Consider the following 23,980-nt stretch of genomic DNA (forward strand, 5'->3'; position numbering starts at 1 on the left):
AACTGACTGAGCCACCCCGTTGCCCCTAACTGAAATTTTAAACCCTTGGACCNCCCCCCGCTTGTGTTCCCTCTCTCGCTGTCTGTCTCTATCTCTATTGAATAAATAAATAAAATCTTAAAAAAAAAAATTTACTACCCTCTTAGCAAATCTCAACTGTACAATATTGTTAACTACGGTTATGCTGTGGTACATTAGATCTCCAGATCTTATTCATCTTCCATAATGGAAACTTTTTCCTTTTTTTGTTTTTTAGAGAGAGGGGCAGAGAGACAGAATCTTAAGCAGGCTCCATGCCCAGTGTGGAGCCCAATGCAGGGCTTGATCTCACAATCCTGAGATCATGACCTGAGCAGAAATCAAGAGTCAGACATTTAACTGACTGAGCCACCCCGTTGCCCCTAACTGAAATTTTAAACCCTTGGACCAACATCTTCCCACTTCCACCTACCCTCAGCCCTTGGCAACCACCATTCTACCTATGCTTCTATGAGTTTGACTGTTTTTAGAGTCTACATATAAGTGCAACCATGTAGTATTTGTCTTAATGCTTCTGGCTTATTCCACCTAGAATAATGTCTTCCAGTTTCATCCATGTTATCACAAATGGCAGAATTTTCCTTCATTTTTTAGACTGAATAATATTCCATTGTGTGTATAAATGTATATATACATATTTTTTTCCTTTATCTATTCATCCATCAAAGGACATGGCTTGCTTGTATATTTTGGCTATTGTGAATAATGCTACAATTAACATGGGAGTGCAGATACCTCTTAGAGATACTGATTTCATTTCCTTGAATACATAGCCAGAAGTGGGATTGCTGGATCATAATGTAGTTCTATTTTTAATTTTTTAGGGACCTCCACACTGTGTTCCATAATGGCTGTACCAATTTACATTTCCCTGATAATTGGTGCAGATGAATACTTTCCATCTAGCTGTTGGCCATTTATATGTCTTCTTTTGACAAGCGTTTATTCAGACCCTTTGCTCATTTTTTTTTAATTGGGTTATTTGGTTGTTTTCAATTGAGTTGTATGAGTTCCTTATATTTTGGATACTAATCCCTTATCACAGATATGGTTTGCAAATTTTTTCCCTTTTTATCATTGCCTTTTCACTGTGTCGATTGTTTGCTATGCAGAAGCTTTTTGTTGGACACAATCCCATTTATCTATTGTTGTTTTTACTGCTGTGCTTTTGGTGTCATATCCAAAAAAATCATTACCCAGACCAATGTCCAGAAGCTTTTCTCCTACATTTCCTTCTGGTAGCTCCATGGTTTCAGGTCTTATTTTTAATTTCTTAATCCAATTTGAGTTCATTTGTGTATATGGTACAAGATAAGGGTCCAATTTGAATTGTGTTTCTATACACAAACAATAAACTATTCAAAGAGGAAATTAAGAAAACAATTTCATTCACAATAGCAAAAAAAGAACAAAATACTTAGGAATACACTTAATCAAAGAGGTGAGATACTTGTACACTAAAAATTATAAAATATTAATGAAGAAAATTAAAGAAGACACAAATAAATGGGATGACATTCCATGTTCATGATGGAAAAAAAAATCAATACTGTTAAAATGTCCACACTACACAAAGTGATCTACAGATTCAGTGCAAATCCTCTCAATAGAAATAGAAAAAAAAATCTTAAAATTCACATGGAACCACAAAAGACCTTGAAAAGCCAAAGCAACTTTGAGTAGAGAACAAAACTGAAGGCATCACACTTTCTGATTTCAAGATATATTATGAAGCTACAGTAATCAAAACTTTATGGTACCAGCTTTAAAACAGACATACAGACCATTAGAACAAAACAGAGAGCCCAGAAATCAACCCACATACAGACTGTCAACTGATCTTTGACAAGTATGCCAACAATCCACAATGGGAGAATACAGCCTCTTTGATAAAGGGCCTTGGGAAAACTGAGTAGTCATGGTTTTGAGCAAACAGGAGCATACAGAGCTAAATTCCTGTGGCTAAATTCCTAAAACTAGCACTATGCTAAGGATATAGAACCTTAAGCTAGCATCAAAGTGTTGCTGTTGCTTTAACTTTAACTCTTAATTTAAGTCAGGATGTTCAATGATGGGTGAAGGTGTCCCAGGTCAGAGATAAATCCTGGATATCCGCAGAGGTGGACAAAAATCACCTCTGCAAGAAGAACCCTCTAACTTAAGCCCAAATGGTTTGTACAGATGAAGATCAAGTACTAATCCCACAACCACAGGTAATCTAGCACATTAGGAGGCAAGTGAGCATGACAATAAGAACAATATTTAGAAATTTAGAGCCCAAATATAGCTGTTTGACACTGAATATAAATTATTGTCTGTGCTGTTTAAATTAAATAAATTAAATTAAATTACATTAAATGCAAAATTTAGTTGCCCAGTCATACTAGCTATATTTCAAGTGCTTAATAGCCATATGTAGCTAGTGGCTATCATATAGGGCAGCACAGATATAAAGCATTTTTATTATGATAGAAAATTCAATTAAACAGTGTTGGTTTAGAATGTTTATATCTATATAAGAATCAAAAAGATGAGCAAACAATAACAGGTTGTCAGAAATTATTAGATTTTGGTCCACTGATTATTAAGTAAACATTTTAATGTGATTTGACAAATATACGTTATGTTACTAACATAAAAATCAATGTATAAAACATTTTTCTCTCTCCTACAAGTGCCCTTGTGTCCATTTAAAGTTTATCTCTTAACCCACAACCCCTGGCCTGCCTTCTGTTACAATAATTTTGTGTTATTTTTTCCTATTAGAAATTCACTTAATGGAATCACATAGAAAAGAGTCCTTTGTGTCTGACTGTTTTCATCCGCCATCATGCATTTGAGACGCTTCTCTGTTGCTTCATGTATCAGTACTTCATTATGTTTTATTGCTGAATTGTACTCCATTGTAGGAAAGTACCATAATTTGTTTATCCACTCACTAATTGATGGAAGCTTGAGTTGTTTCCAGCTCAGGGCAATTATTAATAAATCTGCAATGAACATTCATGTATATATCTTTGTGTGATATGTATCATTTCTCTTGTGTAAATACATAGAACTAAAATAGATGAAAAGCTAAGTATATGTATAACTTGGTAAGAAACTGCCAAACTACTTTCCAAAGTGGCTGTACCATTTTGCACTCCCATAAACACCAGCAAAATATGACATTTTGAGTTTCCCCATGCCATTGATAACACTTGGTATTGTCAGCCTTCTTCCTTTTAGCCATTCTAGTGGCTGCGTGGTGGCAACTTGCTATGGTATTAATCTGAATTTCTCTAATGAATAATGATATTGAGCCTCTTTTCCTGTGCTTATTTGCCACTCACATATCTTCTTTGGAGACATTTTTGTTCAAAATTGTTGCCAGTTTTATAAAGAAAAAAAAATAGCTCTTCATTTTCATCTTACTCTGTTGTGGAAATTACTTATATGGTCTAGATACAAGTCCTTTATCAGATTTAGGTTCTGAAAGTATTTTCCCCAATCTATGGCTTGTCTTTTTGTTTCTTAACTGTAGCTTTCATAAAACAGAGATTTTAATTACACTTGATTTCAATTTATCAACATTTTCTTCTGTGATTCATGTTTTTACTGTCTTCTCTAAGAAACCTTCAATTAGTCAAAAGTAGTAAAAATATATTTCCTATATTTTCTTCAAGAAGTTCTATAGTTTCAGCTCCTCTGTTCATGTACATATTTTGAATTAATTTTTCTATATGCTGTGAGAGAAGATAAAGGATAATTTTCCCATAGACATTAATTGTTGCAGCAATATCAAAAACATTTCCTTCCCCATTCAATTATCATAGCAATTTTTTCAAAAATCAATTAACCATGTATTTGTGAGCTGATTTCTGAATCACCTTGTCTTATGTGCTGAAATACTTACTCTGCTCCCATGTTGTTTTGATTATTGTGGCTATTTAGCAACTATTAAAATATGGTGGTCTAAGTCCTTCAACTTCTTTTTCAAAAATTTTTAGTTTTTCTAAGTTCTTTACATTGTCAAAGAATTTTAGAATCAACTTGTAAATTTTACATCAACAAAAACAAGCCTGCTATGATTTTTAAGGAAGTCATGTTGGATTTATAGACCAATTTGGGGAGAAGTGGCAACTTAATAAAATTAAGTCTTCATTCAATGAACATGGCTTATCAATATATCTATTAGGTATTTTTACATTTATTTCAACAATGATTTATAGGTTTCAGTGCACAGCTTTTGTTAAGTGTACTCCTAATTACAATCTCAGTTACCCTGGAGCTGTGCAAAGCAAGAATATGCTTCCTATTTGCATGAATTTCAGTAAAGATGACACCATACAAATGACCGTCCATATTTCATATGCTTTATGTTATTGTAAAAGGTATTATTTTATTTCGACTTCCAACTTCTTGTTGCCTTCTATAAAAAGTCACTAGATTTCTTATGCTGACCTTATGCCCTCCAGCCGTAGCAAATTGATTCACTAGTTCAGTTACTTTTTTTGTATATTTCTTTGAGTTATCTGCACACATGATATATTTTCTGTGAATAAAAATAGTTTTACTTGTTTATATTCAACTTTATGCCTTTTGTTTCTTTTTCTTCTCTTATTCCACTAGCTTGAACATCCAATAGAACTTTGAATATAGATGATGAGAAGAGATATCCTTGCCTAATTTCCAATATTAGGAGAAAAACATTCCATTTCTTAATGAGTAATGTTAGCTATAAATTTTTCATATTGTCTTTTTGTCAGATTGAGGAAATTCTCTCCAATTTTTAATTTGCTAAGGTTATACTGAGATCTAAATATCTTATTGTTTTCATGTGTTGCTATATTTTGTTTCCTTTCCTGGTCTTCTTTTGGATTATTTCAATATTTTTTATAATTCCATTTCCATTTTATCCACTTTTAGCTACACATTTTCTCTTCAATTATTTTTGGAAAAGACTAAAAAATAGGAAAAAAGTCCTCTATGTTATTCCTAGCATTTCTCATTCACTCTTGCTTTTTCTCTTGCTCTATCTCCCTCTCCTTTTCCAGCTCACTCCAATCTGTCACTCCCTTTCCAACTTTAAAATTCTAACCCCCTCAGCCTCCCAGGATTTTGATCTTTGTTCTTTCAAATCATCTGTGATTTGTGTTGTTTCCTCTCCTCGCACTGTAATCAGGAAACCATCTCCAGTTCATGTCATTTGTTTCTATTTTCTCAGAGATCACAGTCCTGTCCTTCCTCCTACTGTCCATTGTCTGAAAACCATTATTTCACTTATTCTTCCAGTTATTTGTCTACTTATTTACAGTGGACAGCAAATGCCATGGCAATTAATCCTTCAGAGGCAGAAGCTGATATTCATTTATTGCTTTTAGACCTGACTTCTACTTTGCTATTAAGATCATGAACATTGCTCTCACTTTGTCTTAGTTTTCTGCTACACAGTCCAGAATTGCCCTTTTCATTGTGATCCATTCTGAAGTTGTCATTTGACAGATGTATAGAGACAATTTTCATTTGTTAAAATGACAAACACATTTTTTTTAGCAGTTTGGTTTTATTTGTTTTGTTTGCTTGTTTTTTCAAATCTTTTTCCTATTTGCTCTGTTTCTTTATTCTTGATATTTGTGTGTGTGCGTAATTCTCGTATTTGTGAAGTGTTGTTGCTATTGCTCTGTTATGACTAGCTTCACACACAATTTGTGTGTGTGCGTAATTCTCATATTTGTGAAGTGTTGTTGCTATTGTTCTGTTATGACTAGCTTCACAATTTCTACATGGTGCATTTAGTCTCAGTGTATAGAACATCAATTTTGTATTGTGAGCAACATTAAAATTAATTTATTTCCTCTCCCTTTCTTCCCCTACACTCTCTTCTTCACTGTTGTATATTAGTCAGTAAGATTTTCTTTCTGATTTAGTACCTTCATAATGATGAAGATGCTTATATTTGATCTGTTAGATTAAATAATATACTTTGAATTCCAGCTATTAGAAATGAGGCAATCTAAGAAACCACTTAATCCCTTACCTTGCTTACTCCTGTTAAATTAATTATATAAGGAGGTCATTAGACTGAGGTGGCTGTAATATTGAGGCAGACTACTTAAACAAACAAAATCCAAGCTTATAAACGCCTCAAAATTATGATAGCAAAACCTAAAGACAATGGATCACAAACAGCCAACTGAGCTCTAAGATATAGTCAATCAAATAATTTTCTGTCTTTAATTCCACATTTTCTCTATATGTCTTTCCCCTAGCTTCTGTCAGCAAAGCACTCCTCATGAGTTCTGGTTTGGCGCTGCCCCATTCTAATCCATTTTTGCTCAAATAAACTCAAAAATTTCAATATGCCTCAGCTTATCTATAATACCTCACTCTNTTTGGCGCTGCCCCATTCTAATCCATTTTTGCTCAAATAAACTCAAAAATTTCAATATGCCTCAGCTTATCTTTTAATACCTCACTCCCTACCAAATATGGTTAGACATGCCATCTCTACTTGGCCATGACATACAACATTTACATTCTATTTTATTCTCCTAATCCACCCATTATAGATGTAATTCTACAGTTAAATATTTTCAATTCTTGTTGCCAGCCCTTTAGTCGTGGTATCCCCAGTCATCTCTTAGCCATGTAGTTTGTCCTCTAGCAATTTCTCAAGAAAGGCTCATGTAAAAACATTTTTTCCTAAGTCCTGCATATTCAGTATAGCATGACTATGACCTTTATAGCTGACGAGCAATTTCACATGTTTATACTCTTCAGAACATACTTTTTTCTTTCTCTGTATATGTTTCTTCATTGTCTGCTGATGTTGAATGCAGGTGAAAAGAAATGTGAAACCAATCTGACATTTTGTCCTTACAAGAGATTTGATATTTCTCCTTAGAAGCTCAAAGTTTTCTCTTATCGTGGTGTCCATAATTTTATTAGCCTGTGTCATGCTGCTAACCTGGGTCAATTTTTCCTGGCACATACCCTTTCTCAACGTGTAAATTTAGCTCTTATATTTCAGGGAAGTCTTTTCTTGAACAATGTATTTACTGCTTGTTCTATTTCATTATTTTGCAGTTCTTCTTTGAGGTATTCTCCAGGATACATTTGGTTTCTTCAGGGACAAAACTGATCAATTAAATGGAGGTATGGTGGGGATAACCCCTAACACATCCTTTAAATCTTTGAACATGGCACTAGTTTCCATGCCTACCCCCAATGTAATTTTATTTTGACTTAATACCTTGGACAGATGTTACTTAATTCCAGAGGCTTTTACTTGGCCTCTCACACTGTGATGGCTCTTACCACACAAGCCTGACGCCCAGTGTGGGGTCTGCACCAACTNTAAGAATCAAAAAGATGAGCAAACAATAACAGGTTGTCAGAAATTATTAGATTTTGGTCCACTGATTATTAAGTAAACATTTTAATGTGATTTGACAAATATACGTTATGTTACTAACATAAAAATCAATGTATAAAACATTTTTCTCTCTCCTACAAGTGCCCTTGTGCCCATTTAAAGTTTATCTCTTAACCCACAACCCCTGGCCTGCCTTCTGTTACAATAATTTTGTGTTATTTTTTCCTATTAGAAATTCACTTAATGGAATCACATAGAAAAGAGTCCTTTGTGTCTGACTGTTTTCATCTGCCATCATGCATTTGAGATGCTTCTCTGTTGCTTCATGTATCAGTACTTCATTCTGTTTTATTGCTGAATTGTACTCCATTGTAGGAAAGTACCATAATTTGTTTATCCACTCACTAATTGATGGAAGCTTGAGTTGTTTCCAGCTCAGGGCAATTATTAATAAATCTGCAATGAACATTCACGTATATATCTTTGTGTGATATGTATCATTTCTTTTGTGTAAATACATAGAACTAAAATAGATGAAAAGCTAAGTATATGTATAACTTGGTAAGAAACTGCCAAACTACTTTCCAAAGTGGCTGTACCATTTTGCACTCCCATAAACACCAGCAAAATATGACATTTTGAGTTTCCCCATGCCATTGATAACACTTGGTATTGTCAGCCTTCTTCCTTTTAGCCATTCTAGTGGCTGCGTGGTGGCAACTTGCTATGGTATTAATCTGAATTTCTCTAATGAATAATGATATTGAGCCTCTTTTCCTGTGCTTATTTGCCACTCACATATCTTCTTTAGAGACATTTTTGTTCAAAATTGTTGCCAGTTTTATAAAGAAAAAAAATAGCTCTTCATTTTCATCTTACTCTGTTGTGGAAATTACTTATATGGTCTAGATACAAGTCCTTTATCAGATTTAGGTTCTGAAAGTATTTTCCCCAATCTATGGCTTGTCTTTTTGTTTCTTAACTGTAGCTTTCATAAAACAGAGATTTTAATTACACTTGATTTCAATTTATCAACATTTTCTTCTGTGATTCATGTTTTTACTGTCTTCTCTAAGAAACCTTCAATTAGTCAAAAGTAGTAAAAATATATTTCCTATATTTTCTTCAAGAAGTTCTATAGTTTCAGCTCCTCTGTTCATGTACATATTTTGAATTAATTTTTCTATATGCTGTGAGAGAAGATAAAGGATAATTTTCCCATAGACATTAATTGTTGCAGCAATATCAAAAACATTTCCTTCCCCATTCAATTATCATAGCAATTTTTTCAAAAATCAATTAACCATGTATTTGTGAGCTGATTTCTGAATCACCTTGTCTTATGTGCTGAAATACTTACTCTGCTCCCATGTTGTTTTGATTATTGTGGCTATTTAGCAACTATTAAAATATGGTGGTCTAAGTCCTTCAACTTCTTTTTCAAAAATTTTTAGTTTTTCTAAGTTCTTTACATTGTCAAAGAATTTTAGAATCAACTTGTAAATTTTACATCAACAAAAATAAGCCTGCTATGATTTTTAAGGAAGTCATGTTGGATTTATAGACCAATATGGGGAGAAGTGGCAACTTAATAAAATTAAGTCTTCATTCAATGAACATGGTTTATCAATATATCTATTAGGTATTTTTACATTTATTTCAGCAATGATTTATAGGTTTCAGTGCACAGCTTTTGTTAAGTGTACCCCTAATTACAATCTCAGTTACCCTGGAGCTGTGCAAAGCAAGAATATGCTTCCTATTTGCATGAATTTCAGTAAAGATGACACCATACAAATGACCGTCCATATTTCATATGCTTTATGTTATTGTAAAAGGTATTATTTTATTTCGACTTCCAACTTCTTGTTGCCTTCTATAAAAAGTCACTAGATTTCTTATGCTGACCTTATGCCCTCCAGCCGTAGCAAATTGATTCACTAGTTCAGTTACTTTTTTTGTATATTTCTTTGAGTTATCTGCACACATGATATATTTTCTGTGAATAAAAATAGTTTTACTTGTTTATATTCAACTTTATGCCTTTTGTTTCTTTTTCTTCTCTTATTCCACTAGCTTGAACATCCAATAGAATTTTGAATATAGATGATGAGAAGAGATATCCTTGCCTAATTTCCAATATTAGGAGAAAAACATTCCATTTCTTAATGAGTAATGTTAGCTATAAATTTTTCATATTGTCTTTTTGTCAGATTGAGGAAATTCTCTCCAATTTTTAATTTGCTAAGGTTATACTGAGATCTAAATATCTTATTGTTTTCATGTGTTGCTATATTTTGTTTCCTTTCCTGGTCTTCTTTTGGATTATTTCAATATTTTTTATAATTCCATTTCCATTTTATCCACTTTTAGCTACACATTTTCTCTTCAATTATTTTTGGAAAAGACTAAAAAATAGGAAAAAAGTCCTCTATGTTATTCCTAGCATTTCTCATTCACTCTTGCTTTTTCTCTTGCTCTATCTCCCTCTCCTTTTCCAGCTCACTCCAATCTGTCACTCCCTTTCCAACTTTAAAATTCTAACCCCCTCAGCCTCCCAGGATTTTGATCTTTGTTCTTTCAAATCATCTGTGATTTGTGTTGTTTCCTCTCCTCGCACTGTAATCAGGAAACCATCTCCAGTTCATGTCATTTGTTTCTATTTTCTCAGAGATCACAGTCCTGTCCTTCCTCCTACTGTCCATTGTCTGAAAACCATTATTTCACTTATTCTTCCAGTTATTTGTCTACTTATTTACAGTGGACAGCAAATGCCATGGCAATTAATCCTTCAGAGGCAGAAGCTGATATTCATTTATTGCTTTTAGACCTGACTTCTACTTTGCTATTAAGATCATGAACATTGCTCTCACTTTGTCTTAGTTTTCTGCTACACAGTCCAGAATTGCCCTTTTCATTGTGATCCATTCTGAAGTTGTCATTTGACAGATGTATAGAGACAATTTTCATTTGTTAAAATGACAAACACATTTTTTTTAGCAGTTTGGTTTTATTTGTTTTGTTTGCTTGTTTTTTCAAATCTTTTTCCTATTTGCTCTGTTTCTTTATTCTTGATATTTGTGTGTGTGCGTAATTCTCGTATTTGTGAAGTGTTGTTGCTATTGCTCTGTTATGACTAGCTTCACACACAATTTGTGTGTGTGCGTAATTCTCATATTTGTGAAGTGTTGTTGCTATTGTTCTGTTATGACTAGCTTCACAATTTCTACATGGTGCATTTAGTCTCAGTGTATAGAACATCAATTTTGTATTGTGAGCAACATTAAAATTAATTTATTTCCTCTCCCTTTCTTCCCCTACACTCTCTTCTTCACTGTTGTATATTAGTCAGTAAGATTTTCTTTCTGATTTAGTACCTTCATAATGATGAAGATGCTTATATTTGATCTGTTAGATTAAATAATATACTTTGAATTCCAGCTATTAGAAATGAGGCAATCTAAGAAACCACTTAATCCCTTACCTTGCTTACTCCTGTTAAATTAATTATATAAGGAGGTCATTAGACTGAGGTGGCTGTAATATTGAGGCAGACTACTTAAACAAACAAAATCCAAGCTTATAAACGCCTCAAAATTATGATAGCAAAACCTAAAGACAATGGATCACAAACAGCCAACTGAGCTCTAAGATATAGTCAATCAAATAATTTTCTGTCTTTAATTCCACATTTTCTCTATATGTCTTTCCCCTAGCTTCTGTCAGCAAAGCACTCCTCATGAGTTCTGGTTTGGCGCTGCCCCATTCTAATCCATTTTTGCTCAAATAAACTCAAAAATTTCAATATGCCTCAGCTTATCTTTTAATACCTCACTCCCTACCAAATATGGTTAGACATGCCATCTCTACTTGGCCATGACATACAACATTTACATTCTATTTTATTCTCCTAATCCACCCATTATAGATGTAATTCTACAGTTAAATATTTTCAATTCTTGTTGCCAGCCCTTTAGTCGTGGTATCCCCAGTCATCTCTTAGCCATGTAGTTTGTCCTCTAGCAATTTCTCAAGAAAGGCTCATGTAAAAACATTTTTTCCTAAGTCCTGCATATTCAGTATAGCATGACTATGACCTTTATAGCTGACGAGCAATTTCACATGTTTATACTCTTCAGAACATACTTTTTTCTTTCTCTGTATATGTTTCTTCATTGTCTGCTGATGTTGAATGCAGGTGAAAAGAAATGTGAAACCAATCTGACATTTTGTCCTTACAAGAGATTTGATATTTCTCCTTAGAAGCTCAAAGTTTTCTCTTATCGTGGTGTCCATAATTTTATTAGCCTGTGTCATGCTGCTAACCTGGGTCAATTTTTCCTGGCACATACCCTTTCTCAACGTGTAAATTTAGCTCTTATATTTCAGGGAAGTCTTTTCCTGAACAATGTATTTACTGCTTGTTCTATTTCATTATTTTGCAGTTCTTCTTTGAGGTATTCTCCAAGATACATTTGGTTTCTTCAGGGACAAAACTGATCAATTAAATGGAGGTATGGTGGGGATAACCCCTAACACATCCTTTAAATCTTTGAACATGGCACTAGTTTCCATGCCTACCCCCAATGTAATTTTATTTTGACTTAATACCTTGGACAGATGTTACTTAATTCCAGAGGCTTTTACTTGGCCTCTCACACTGTGATGGCTCTTACCACACAAGCCTGACGCCCAGTGTGGGGTCTGCACCAACTACCAATGTATGCCTTTCCCAATAATATATTCAGGTACCAGGGAAATGATCAGATAATAAATCTACAATAGCCCCGCTGTGAATAGGCTCATGGCCAGGACCCTATCCATTACCTAGCCCCCATATGCTTTCATTTTAACAAGGAGACCATGACAAGTATTTGGATCTCGGCGTATGAATGTCAACATGAACAAGAGTCCTTAAAACTTTCCCCTTTCCCAAGTGCATAGTTACTCAAGTGAATAACTGTAGGTTCCTTTGTGGAAGAACATGAAGATTTATGACCACGTATGTGTGGTATTGCATACATCTTTCCCTGGGAATATAGCCTTTTCTTCAATTTATAGATTACAGGTCAGAAATTGGTTGAAGTCTGGGAACTGGGGTGGGATTATGGCTTTTTACTGGGACAGCTACCCTTAACCTCTTGATCATCCATCTTTTAATTCTTCTGATAGTTCAAGTTGATTGGTACTCTTTCTAATTACCCGTCTATTATGCCTCCAGTGACACCATTCTCTGTGGGTGAGGCCCTCTTGGCTGTCATTTGGACCTTGCCCCCCATTATATTCATTATAGCTATCGCACTTTGGATAGTTAAGATCCACCTATCATCCCATGAGTTCTGTATCTGGATCATATTGTCCTCATTGTTAGCAGTGAGACTAACGGACTCTCCTACAATAAAACCTGAGCAATAGAGGAAAACAATTATTGAACTTCTTAATGATTCTGATGCCTTTCTTACCAGTGCTAGCCTTAAGACTTTGGTAAATGGTGTATCCCTTCCACATTCCCATAGAACACAGTAACTGTTGGGTCTTCCAACATTCTATAGCATATCCACTTCTGCATGCATACTTCTGAGTTTTTTGTCCCTTCCTCCATTGTCTGACATAGAAATTTTAGCATTTTAACCTCATTTAAGATAGCCACAGCTTGTCTGCCCATATCTCTTGTGATCTTTGGCAGAACGTGAAATCCTGCATTTCAAAAGAGTGCCCCCAAATCAATAAACATCCCCTTATTTGATTTGTGTCCTGACCCCTTTGATAAAGCATCTTCATGATCCAGTCTGCGTGCATCCCCCAATTCCTGAAGCTAGGACTTGTATTCCTTTGTGGTAGAGATTCTTTCCTTGCTGTTCTTTTCTGATTCAGTTATGCTATGAATTAGTCCTAGGTATAGTAATAGAAGTAGGAATATATCCCCAAAATGGCTCAGATGTCTTGTTGAGGAGGGAAATCTTCATGACTTTTTGAATAAAGCTGCTGCACTGCTGAGAATTCTCTCAACAACTTGTGTTCACCGCTGTATGGCTTATGACCTATTTATGCTACTCTTGACTACCTTTACAGATAAAGAATTTTGTCTGTTTTATTTTTCATTCTTCGTTTTGCTCTCAATATTTTCCATGGAAAGAAATAGAAGATCCTGGTTTATGCAAATATATTCAACTCAAAGTTCAACATACTTTTAATATAATAACTTGGTTTCAGGCAATTCAGTAGAATTTGGAAAACATGCATTTTTACGAATATTTGCATATGCCCATGGATTGCCTATGATTCTTGATATTAGGACCTTTTTTTTAAGATTTGGATTATAGCTGAATCACCTGGAATTCATAATAAAGAAGCAGGAAGCCCAGCAGTATCTAGACAATATTTGCGAATTTAAAAGAAGATAAATATTTTATTTTACAATCTTTTTGGAAGATAATCCCTCATTATCTTTTAAAATTAGAAGTACATAAAGCCTTTGATCTAATAATCCCCCCTTTGGGAATCTACCATACACAAAATATATATTGGCACAGGGTATTTACTAAAGAATTTTTATGATGGCAAAAATCTGGAATCAACTATAATGTCCATTATATATATATATATGCATATATATGTATATATATACACACACACACACACACATATATATATAACATGCAGCTTTTAATAGGATATAGTTTTAATATCCCTAAATTGGAAGGATCATGATTATAAGTCATTAAATGAAAAAAGCAAATTATAGAGTAGTATGCAGTATAATTCCATTTTTGTAAATATATGTACAAATAATTGGTTAATGACATGGAGAATAGAATAAAAAGAAGCACACTAGGTTACTTTATAAAATGATATTGGGGTATAAGTGGATAAAATAAATGGATAAAATTTCTCATTTCTTCTTTATAAATTTTTTAATTAGTTTACTGGTTGCAACAAACATGCATTATTTATCCAACTAAAAAAAAATAAAGAAAATGTGGAAGATAAAAAAAAAGAAGGATTCTCAGAACATTCAAGGAATATTTAAGCACCAAGTTCTGGGAGTTTAACTAATGATATTAGAGGAAAAAACAGTAAGTCGACTTTGAATCTCAGCCTACTTTTTCCACATTTTTTTCTGTTATTGTCTGTATCTATTAACAGCCATCAATTAACTTCTTCAGCAATCTCTCATGATTATCTTGAATGGCACAAAACCAAAGGATGAGACTGGTACACTTGATGTTATGACTAGGCTAGTATATTTAAGTTATTTGTTTCTTGTTCATATAAGACATTTAAGCAAGGAACATATTAATTCAGTCATTGTTTGGTTGTGAATGAAGTTTTCCTCTTCTTTATAATCCTTGAAGGACATTCCAATTCTAATATCCTCTTTTTGATACAGCATCAATGTATACAATTTACACAACCAATCCTCTCCCCACCCCTCAAGTTTTATGTGCTGTAAACAGAGGGCAGCAACAACAAAAATTCTCTATTCTTATGGAGTGTATGTTCTAGTGGAGACATAAACACATAGAGTATAAATGTCAAGAAAAGATGAGTGCAGTGACAGAAAATAGACCAAAGTAAGAGGATAGAGAATAAACCAGGTTTGTTTTTTGACAGGGTTGTCAGGAAAGATCTCCCTCCAAGGAATTCGCATTTGAGAAAAGCCCTAAAGGAAAAATTATAGTAATTCATAGGACTATCTGCAGGAATAACTTTTGGGGAAAAGTTAGCATCAAGTGAAAAGTCCCTAACAGGAATGGATGAACCACTATAATCATATGGAAACCTTAATCTTCATAGGCCTGGAGAGATGGCAGGGATTAGCAGGTCAAAAGTACCACTGTCAAACTGACCAAAATGGTGGCCAGAGCAGGACATGAGGCAAGGTTAGGATTGGTCAAGATATTGACACAAAACAGCTTCTCTCAAGTTTAGCCCTGGCTCAGAAGTCAACCAAGGTTTGGGTTTTAATTCAACCAGCACCACCACTCTAGGAAATATATTTAAAGTTTCCTACCTGTAAAACAGAAATGATAATACCAGTATTCTGACTGCTTCATAGACATATTTTAAGAGTTAGAACAAAGCACTTAGAAGTCAATGGAGTGTACCCAACATTGGTGCATTATCAAAGCAAATGATAATATAACTATTAAGAAGAAATAAACAGCAATATAATAATAGATGGCAACTTTAATATCCCACTCTCAACAATGGATATATGATCCACATAGAATCAATAAGGAAAGAGTGTATATGAAATACCATTATAAACCAAATGGACCTAATGGACATATACAGAACATTCCATCCAACAGCAATTGAATACACATTCTTCTCAAGCACAGACAGAGCATTTCCTAGGATAGGTAATATGTCAGGCCATAAAACAAATCTCATCATATTTGAGAAGATATAAATTATATTAAGTATTTTTGCCAACTACGGTAGTATAAAACTAGAAATCAAAAACTGGTGGAAAGCTGAGAGGTTCACAAATATGTGGAAATTAAATATACTCCTGAACAATAATGAGTCAAAGAAGAAATCAAAAGGGAAATCAGAAAGTATTTTGAGACAAATGAAATGAAAACACAACATACCAAATATTGTGAGATGCAGCAAAAGCAGTTCTAAGAGGGAAACTTATAGCAATGCATGGTTTCATTAACAACAACAACAAAACCTATACACTAAAAATTATATGACATTGATGAAAGAAATTGAAGAAGACACAAATAAACTATTCTTACCAGACACAAATTTCTTTATACTTTCCCAGTTTCTGTGACTCCAAATATTTTCTCTCCATCTCAGAGGAAAAAATTCTGACTTAGGCACTGCTTTTAAAAAAACAGAGGTAGTTCTTCAATTTACAACAATTTCCATAACATGTTAGTGCCACCCATCTTTCTCTTGGAAAATTGTCCTCTTCCTTTTATACATCTAAATGATACTGATGGAGACTGCCAATTACAGTATTTTACTGCTTCTAATGAGATGGGGTATGACCTCTGATGGTGCAAATCATAATACCTCTGTGGTATTTTTCCAAACTGGAAGAAGGGGAAAGGGTTCTTATATTTCCGTTTCCAAGTCTGTGATTCCATGAGCTCTTTAACTTCCCTGGTCATGATTTAGCCTAATGGAAATAGCTAATTTGAGACCCTGAAGTTGACGTCCATACAGAAGCAGGAGACAGGAGAAAGAGAATAAAATTTTGATGAAATTGAGTCACTGTTTTTATCTTTATCCCAACTTTTCTCATTTTGTTAGTTTGGTTACAAACAAAAATTCATAGACTTTTAAACGTGAGTTACCACAAATGTAACTTGCTTCTAAGTAACAGAATATGGCAAACACGTTTTAATATCCCTATGATTAAATTATAAACAAAGTTCAAAGGATTTTGCAGNATATGAAATACCATTATAAACCAAATGGACCTAATGGACATATACAGAACATTCCATCCAACAGCAATTGAATACACATTCTTCTCAAGCACAGACAGAGCATTTCCTAGGATAGGTAATATGTCAGGCCATAAAACAAATCTCATCATATTTGAGAAGATATAAATTATATTAAGTATTTTTGCCAACTACGGTAGTATAAAACTAGAAATCAAAAACTGGTGGAAAGCTGAGAGGTTCACAAATATGTGGAAATTAAATATACTCCTGAACAATAATGAGTCAAAGAAGAAATCAAAAGGGAAATCAGAAAGTATTTTGAGACAAATGAAATGAAAACACAACATACCAAATATTGTGAGATGCAGCAAAAGCAGTTCTAAGAGGGAAACTTATAGCAATGCATGGTTTCATTAACAACAACAACAAAACCTATACACTAAAAATTATGTGACATTGATGAAAGAAATTGAAGAAGACACAAATAAACTATTCTTACCAGACACAAATTTCTTTATACTTTCCCAGTTTCTGTGACTCCAAATATTTTCTCTCCATCTCAGAGGAAAAAATTCTGACTTAGGCACTGCTTTTAAAAAAACAGAGGTAGTTCTTCAATTTACAACAATTTCCATAACATGTTAGTGCCACCCATCTTTCTCTTGGAAAATTGTCCTCTTCCTTTTATACATCTAAATGATACTGATGGAGACTGCCAATTACAGTATTTTACTGCTTCTAATGAGATGGGGTATGACCTCTGATTGTGCAAATCATAATACCTCTGTGGTATTTTTCCAAACTGGAAGAAGGGGAAAGGGTTCTTATATTTCCGTTTCCAAGTCTGTGATTCCATGAGCTCTTTAACTTCCCTGGTCATGATTTAGCCTAATGGAAATAGCTAATTTGAGACCCTGAAGTTGACGTCCATACAGAAGCAGGAGACAGGAGAAAGAGAATAAAATTTTGATGAAATTGAGTCACTGTTTTTATCTTTATCCCAACTTTTCTCATTTTGTTAGTTTGGTTACAAACAAAAATTCATAGACTTTTAAATGTGAGTTACCACAAATGTAACTTGCTTCTAAGTAACAGAATATGGCAAACACGTTTTCATATCCCTATGATTAAATTATAAACAAAGTTCAAAGGATTTTGCAAATGCAGTTAAGGTTTCTGATCAATTTATTTTAAGTTAATCAAAGAGGAGATTATCCTGAATGGGCTTAACCTAATCAGAGGAGCCCTTTGAAGAGGGTCTAGAGGAGAGAAGAAAGAAAAAAAAGAAAGAAGAAAGAAAGAAAGAAGAAAGAAAGAAAGAAGAAAGAAGAAGAAAGAAAGAAAGAAAGAAGAGAAAAGAAAAGAAAAAAAAGAAAAGAAAAGAGAAGAGAGAGAAAGAGAAAGAGAAAGAGAAGAGAAAGAGAAGAAAGAAAGAAAGAAAGAAAGAAAGAAAGAAAGAAAGAAAGAAAGAAAGAGAGAAAGAGGAAGAGGAAGAGGAAGAGGGAGGGAAGGAAGAAGGGAGGAACTCTTTCCTGCTAGCCTTGAAGAAGCAAGTTACCATGAGTTCTACAGTTACAAGGAACTGAATTCTGCCAACAACCACATGAACTTGGAAGAGGATCCTGAGCTCCAGTAGGGAATTCGGTTTGGCTGACATCTTAAGTGCAGCCTTGTGAACTCTGAGCGGAGAAGCCAGGTAAACTGTGCCTGCATTCCTGACCCATGGAAACAGCAACATAAGAAATATTTGCTTTTTTAAGCTGCTAAGATTGTAGTAATTTCTTACTCAGCAATAATAGAAAACCAATACAATATGTTTTTATATGTTGAGTATGAAAGTGAATATTAAGTAAGGGTATTTCTCCAAAGAAAGTTAGGGGTCGTGTTTCAAAAGTTACAGAAATTGGAGATTCTAAGCTAGGAAGTTGCCACTTTTCCCTCTCTACCTCCTGTGGACAAGGAAGCAATCATAATTACAAAGAACACTGACTCACAGGAGGCAACAGAAATCTACTAAGTAATGTTGAGAGCCATCAGCATCATCAGTGGTTTTACTTCATCAAGATTTCTTGAAGAATTGAACGTGGCCTCCAGAAAGTAAATCCCTGATTCTTAAAAATGAAAGACAAAGCAGAGTTCTTAGCCTTGAGACTACATTATTCGTGCTAAAATAATAAAAGTTTCTACTTCTAATGCATTGCTATCCATATGTAAGCTGTTGATTCATATAACTAATGCCAGCTACATTGTGGGAATAATGACTCAATAAACAGAAGAGACTCCTGAGAAACTTAAAGTTGATAATTCCTCAGCAGGAACTCAAGAAAACAGCACATTAAAAATTTGTCCTTAGGTGGGCTTAGGTTATTCACAGGTCACTAGAGCCCTTGGGCTGTAGCATAGAATAAAATAGCCTAATTAGTTGTAAGGAAAACAAGTACCTACTAAGTGTTCAATATGTACTAGTGTTCTATGCTTCTTACAAATTCTTTCTTTCCTCAACAAATTTTGGGAGGGAAATATTACCAGCTCTATTTTCAACACAGAAAACTAATTCTTTTAGGTCATGCACTTTGACATGACAAAACGAGGACTGAAAGATGGGCTTGTTTTCTATTTGTTTTTAGTCTCCGTAATACTGTCTCATATAGCATGCAAGAATGTAATAAGTGGTACTCATAAACCATGCTGAGAAAAATACGAAACTCAGGAGAGGTTTTTTTATGTGAAGGCTGACTTAAATTTCCTTCTCAGAAGAAACTTTTCCAAAGCTGGAGAAGTCATATTGCATTTCTTTCCATTATGATAATCATCCAGGTAATGTTATTGGAGGATATGTGGTAAAGATATGACACAGCCACCTCAAGAAATGGACACTCATTCTTTAAAGAGGAATGGAGTGGAAACCTTTAGAGAAGAAACTGATTTACAACATTAAAAATCACTGCCCAAAACATTCATATCAAAGAAAGCGCTTAACTGTTAAAAGTTGCTATCCACTCACTATCTTTTCATTTAAGCTCCTCAGAATGACGATGTCTCTACTTAGAGAATTTAGTTAAAGATCCTTCAGATTATTTGCCCGTCACTCTGGGAGAGTTTTTTTTTTAATTTTTTAATGTTATTTTTAATATTTATGTAGTTATTTGACAGAAAGAGCAAGTGAGTACAAGCAAGGGGAGGGAGAAGCAGACTTCGCACTGAGCAGAGAGCCCTGCAGGACTTGATCCCAGGACCCTGGGATCATGACCTGAGCCGAAGGCAGACACAACCAACTGAACCACACAGGCGCCCCACTAAGAATGTTTTTAAAGATCTTCCCACTCTCAATTTCAAACTTCTTGTCAGTTTTAGTGAATCAATTGCTAATTCATTTGGCTTGTGAATGTAGACACTTTCAATTTAGGTAGGCTGTTTGTTTGTTTATTTATTTATTTTTAAAATTTTTTATTATGTTATGTTAGTCACCATACAGTATATCATTAGTTTTTGAGGTAGTGTTCCATGATTCATTGTTTGTGTGTAACACCCAGTGCTCCATGCAATACGTGCCCTCCTTAATACCCACACCAGCCTATCCCAATCCCCCACCCCTTTCCCCTCTGAAACCCTCAGTTTGTTTCCCAGAGTCCATAGTCTGTCTTGGTTCATTCCTCCTTCTGTTCCCCCCTCCCACCCTTCATTCTTGTATGTAGGCTGTTTAGACTGAAGGCATTACCTATAGGTAGATGACTTTTAATCTGTACGGTCAGTTCCAACCTATCTTCAAGACCTAGCACAACAATACCTAACAGTTTTCCGAGCATTGTCTCCTTGATGTCTCCATTAGCTTCATAACATTAGCCGTCTGACTGAGGCCTCTCATCTCTCTCTGATGTACTTTCTTCAGAATGTTTCCTTTTGGATTACAATTCAAGCTTGAACTCAGAAATGTTTTCTCCCTCATATCAATAGTCTATAATGTCATTATTTATAACGTCCCTCATATTCATCTCTTTCTCAATTTCCACCGTCACTTTTTCAATATAAACCTTTATTAATGGATCACTTTTAATAGCTTTCAAGTAGGTATCTTAGCTCTAGGCATTCATTCATGTATAATCATCTTGTACCTCACTGCTAGCTTAATTTCCCAAGCAACATTTTGATCATAACACACATTCTTTAGGGCTTAAAACTTTATACTATTTTCTGAATGTCATTTCAAAACCAGAAAGTGTCCTTACCATTCACAATCCATCCTGAAACTGTCATTTAGTTTTCTACCACTTTCTTACTCATATGCTAAGTTTCATGCAAATTAAGCTATCCTATAAACTTTCACTATCGTATAAACATAGTTTCTATATAACAAATTCCCCAGGATCTCTTTTTGGTGTGTTTAGTAATGAACTGACAGGAACTGATGTTTTCTCCTCTTCTAGCATGAGGGAAGACACCCAAACATCAACTTCCCATCGTGTAGTCACTTCCTCCCACAAGGAGAAGGGAATGCAATATCCCACAGTCTCCCATGTCTCGAGTTTGCACAGGTGGCTTTCCCAGTACTCACAAAAATTGCTGGCATCTAAACTGACTCTGATGGCTGAGTTCTAAATATTTATTTTCCTACTCACAAGGTTATTCTTATGCTTGTACTAAAATAAAGTCAAACAATAGAGGGGATAGAACCTGAAGCACAATCATGGTACATTCACTAATGTTTGACTAGGGGGCTACATGTATCCCCCAGGACATCTTTTCCCACCAGTAACTAGTTTCTCGGCATGTATATGTTATAATAAACTTTGCCCTCACCCACCTCTCCACACACACAACTACTTTGCTTCTATAGTGTCCTTAAGCCTGAGGCATCTGGGTGGCTAAGCCAGTTAAGCCTTTGATTCTTGATTTCAGCTCAGGTCATGATCTCAGAGTCCTGAGATCGAGCCCCAAGTTGGGCTCAATGCTCAGCATGAAGTCTGCTTGAGATTCTCTCTCTCCCTCTTCTTCTCCCTCCCCCTATACCTCTCTCCTCACTCACACAAGTCTCTCTCTCTCTAAGTAAATAAATAAATAAAATCTTACAGTGTCCTCAAGCCTGTATGTGGCTCTTCTAATACTGTAGCAAAGTTCTGCCTTATCTTACTCTATTGTCAAAAGTTACTAACTCCGTGTTTTATTTCCCTTTTTTACTAATCATTTAAAAAGTTTCTCTTTTTGAATTCCAATGCATCAAGCACTTACCCCACACTATCTATTATTATTACTATTATTATCATTATTGTGATGGTAGTATTGTTTCTTATCAGATTCAAAAACACTGGTAAGAATTTCTTGTCTTTCCTAAATTTGTACCTATCACACCATCTTCTATCACAGGAGCTTGAGTTTATTCTCAATATTACAAATGATAACTAAGGAAGATTATAGAAATAATTTATTTCCTGACATGTATTGGTACAAAATGTCTGGGCTAGCATTGGTTGTTCCACAAAAAATTGACTGATGGCTTTTCATAACCTGACTTAATCCAGATGCTTCAGTTCTGTCTGGGTTGGTCAAGAAGATAAAACTATAATTTAATATAAATGCTGTTTTATGCTTGTGAGAACAAAGGCCCATTTTATTGAATGCTCAATTCATTGTAATATTCTTATTATTCTTAAACCCTTAGGGTATTTAGAATTAAATTTTATAACTCAGAAGTCTAAATATAAAGGAAATATTGACCGAGATTCAAAAATATGATAAAGCAAATACAGCCACATTATTTTTATGATCTGTTGTTTACATAAATACATGAACAGCCTCCAAAGTCTTTGATTATGTTAATAGAATATGATAAATTTTATCCCATCTGGTTCTACGCATACAGGAATTAACATAAAATCCAAGAGTTGACCGATTTTACAGAGAGAAGAGCATAAAAGGCAGTTTCTTATGATCTTTCAGGAGGAAATGCACTTGAAATACTGTGAGAAAGTCAGTCTTGTGATATTTTCTCATTACAAAAGGTCACCACTCTACTCATTTATCACTATTTTATGGAGAAAGCAGAGTGGATTGTGTCTAGGTGGGAGCAATGTTACTGAGAAGCGTTTAAAAAATTACCTGGTGTTAAGAGGGACAGAGAAATTACTTGGTATATTGCAAAGCAGAGGGTGGAAGTATATTTCTAGTGCTAAAAATCAGAAATACTGCAAGGTGTGAGAGAAGAAAGAGAAATCTACACTAAAGAGACTATTCTCTTATTAATATTCCTTTTACCATAAAGAGAAACTATTCATGAATTGCTGTTGTTTTTAAGTGTATCCTCAATGAATTCAGATTTCAGTTCTCCATTAGGAATCTCACTGGGGAATAATCACGTGTCATAATGGACACGACTATAGAAATAACATATGTAGAAGAATTTCAACCTTTCAGATAAAGTCAAATCAATGGTTTTCGGGGGTTTTGGTTTTTTGTTTTTTACAGTACATAAATGTTAACATATCTAATGTTACATAATCTCATGTTGTTGCATCATGTGGAGGTCCACAGTATCTAGAATCAGTGCATAATTCTATGGCATGCCTTCTGTGTAGTAGGTGCCTCTCTGAAAACTCTACAGCATATCTCACTTCATCCTTTAATCCACTTAAATCCACGTGGAAAATACTGACATGAACTCCATTTAGTAGACAAGAAAGCTGAGGTAGTTGGTCATGAGTGCATAATTAATAAGTGATGAAACTGGAATGCAAATCTACACAGTGAGTGCTATCAAACTATGCTCTGTTTTCTTACTTAAAATGTCTTCTTTAAATAAATAACAATCACTAGAAAAGTAACTTTAGGCAGGACTTAAATTGGAATTCAATTTTACCAAAAACTGAATTCCCTTTAAAACGTTATGTTATTGTCAATCTTATAAAAACTCATTTGGAAAAAGTATAATCTGAATTTTTTGGAAAGGGTAGGTTGATCTTTCCTTCATTTAGACAAAGTCCCTAAATTTAAATAAGTGTTTTAGAAGAATACACTTTTACTAATAAAGGCTGGGTTCTATTATGAAACGAAAAGAAAAAAAAAAAAAGAGTCTTGACAATGTTCACAGTGAGTGCACCTGGCAAAAGAGCCACACATTTAACTTCTGAGTTTTCTAAGGTAATACAATTCATGAACAGGACTTTTGTTGGATAACAAA

The sequence above is a fragment of the Ailuropoda melanoleuca genome, chromosome 1 (genome assembly GCF_002007445.2).
Source record: "Ailuropoda melanoleuca isolate Jingjing chromosome 1, ASM200744v2, whole genome shotgun sequence".
NCBI classification, from domain to species: Eukaryota; Metazoa; Chordata; class Mammalia; order Carnivora; family Ursidae; genus Ailuropoda; species Ailuropoda melanoleuca.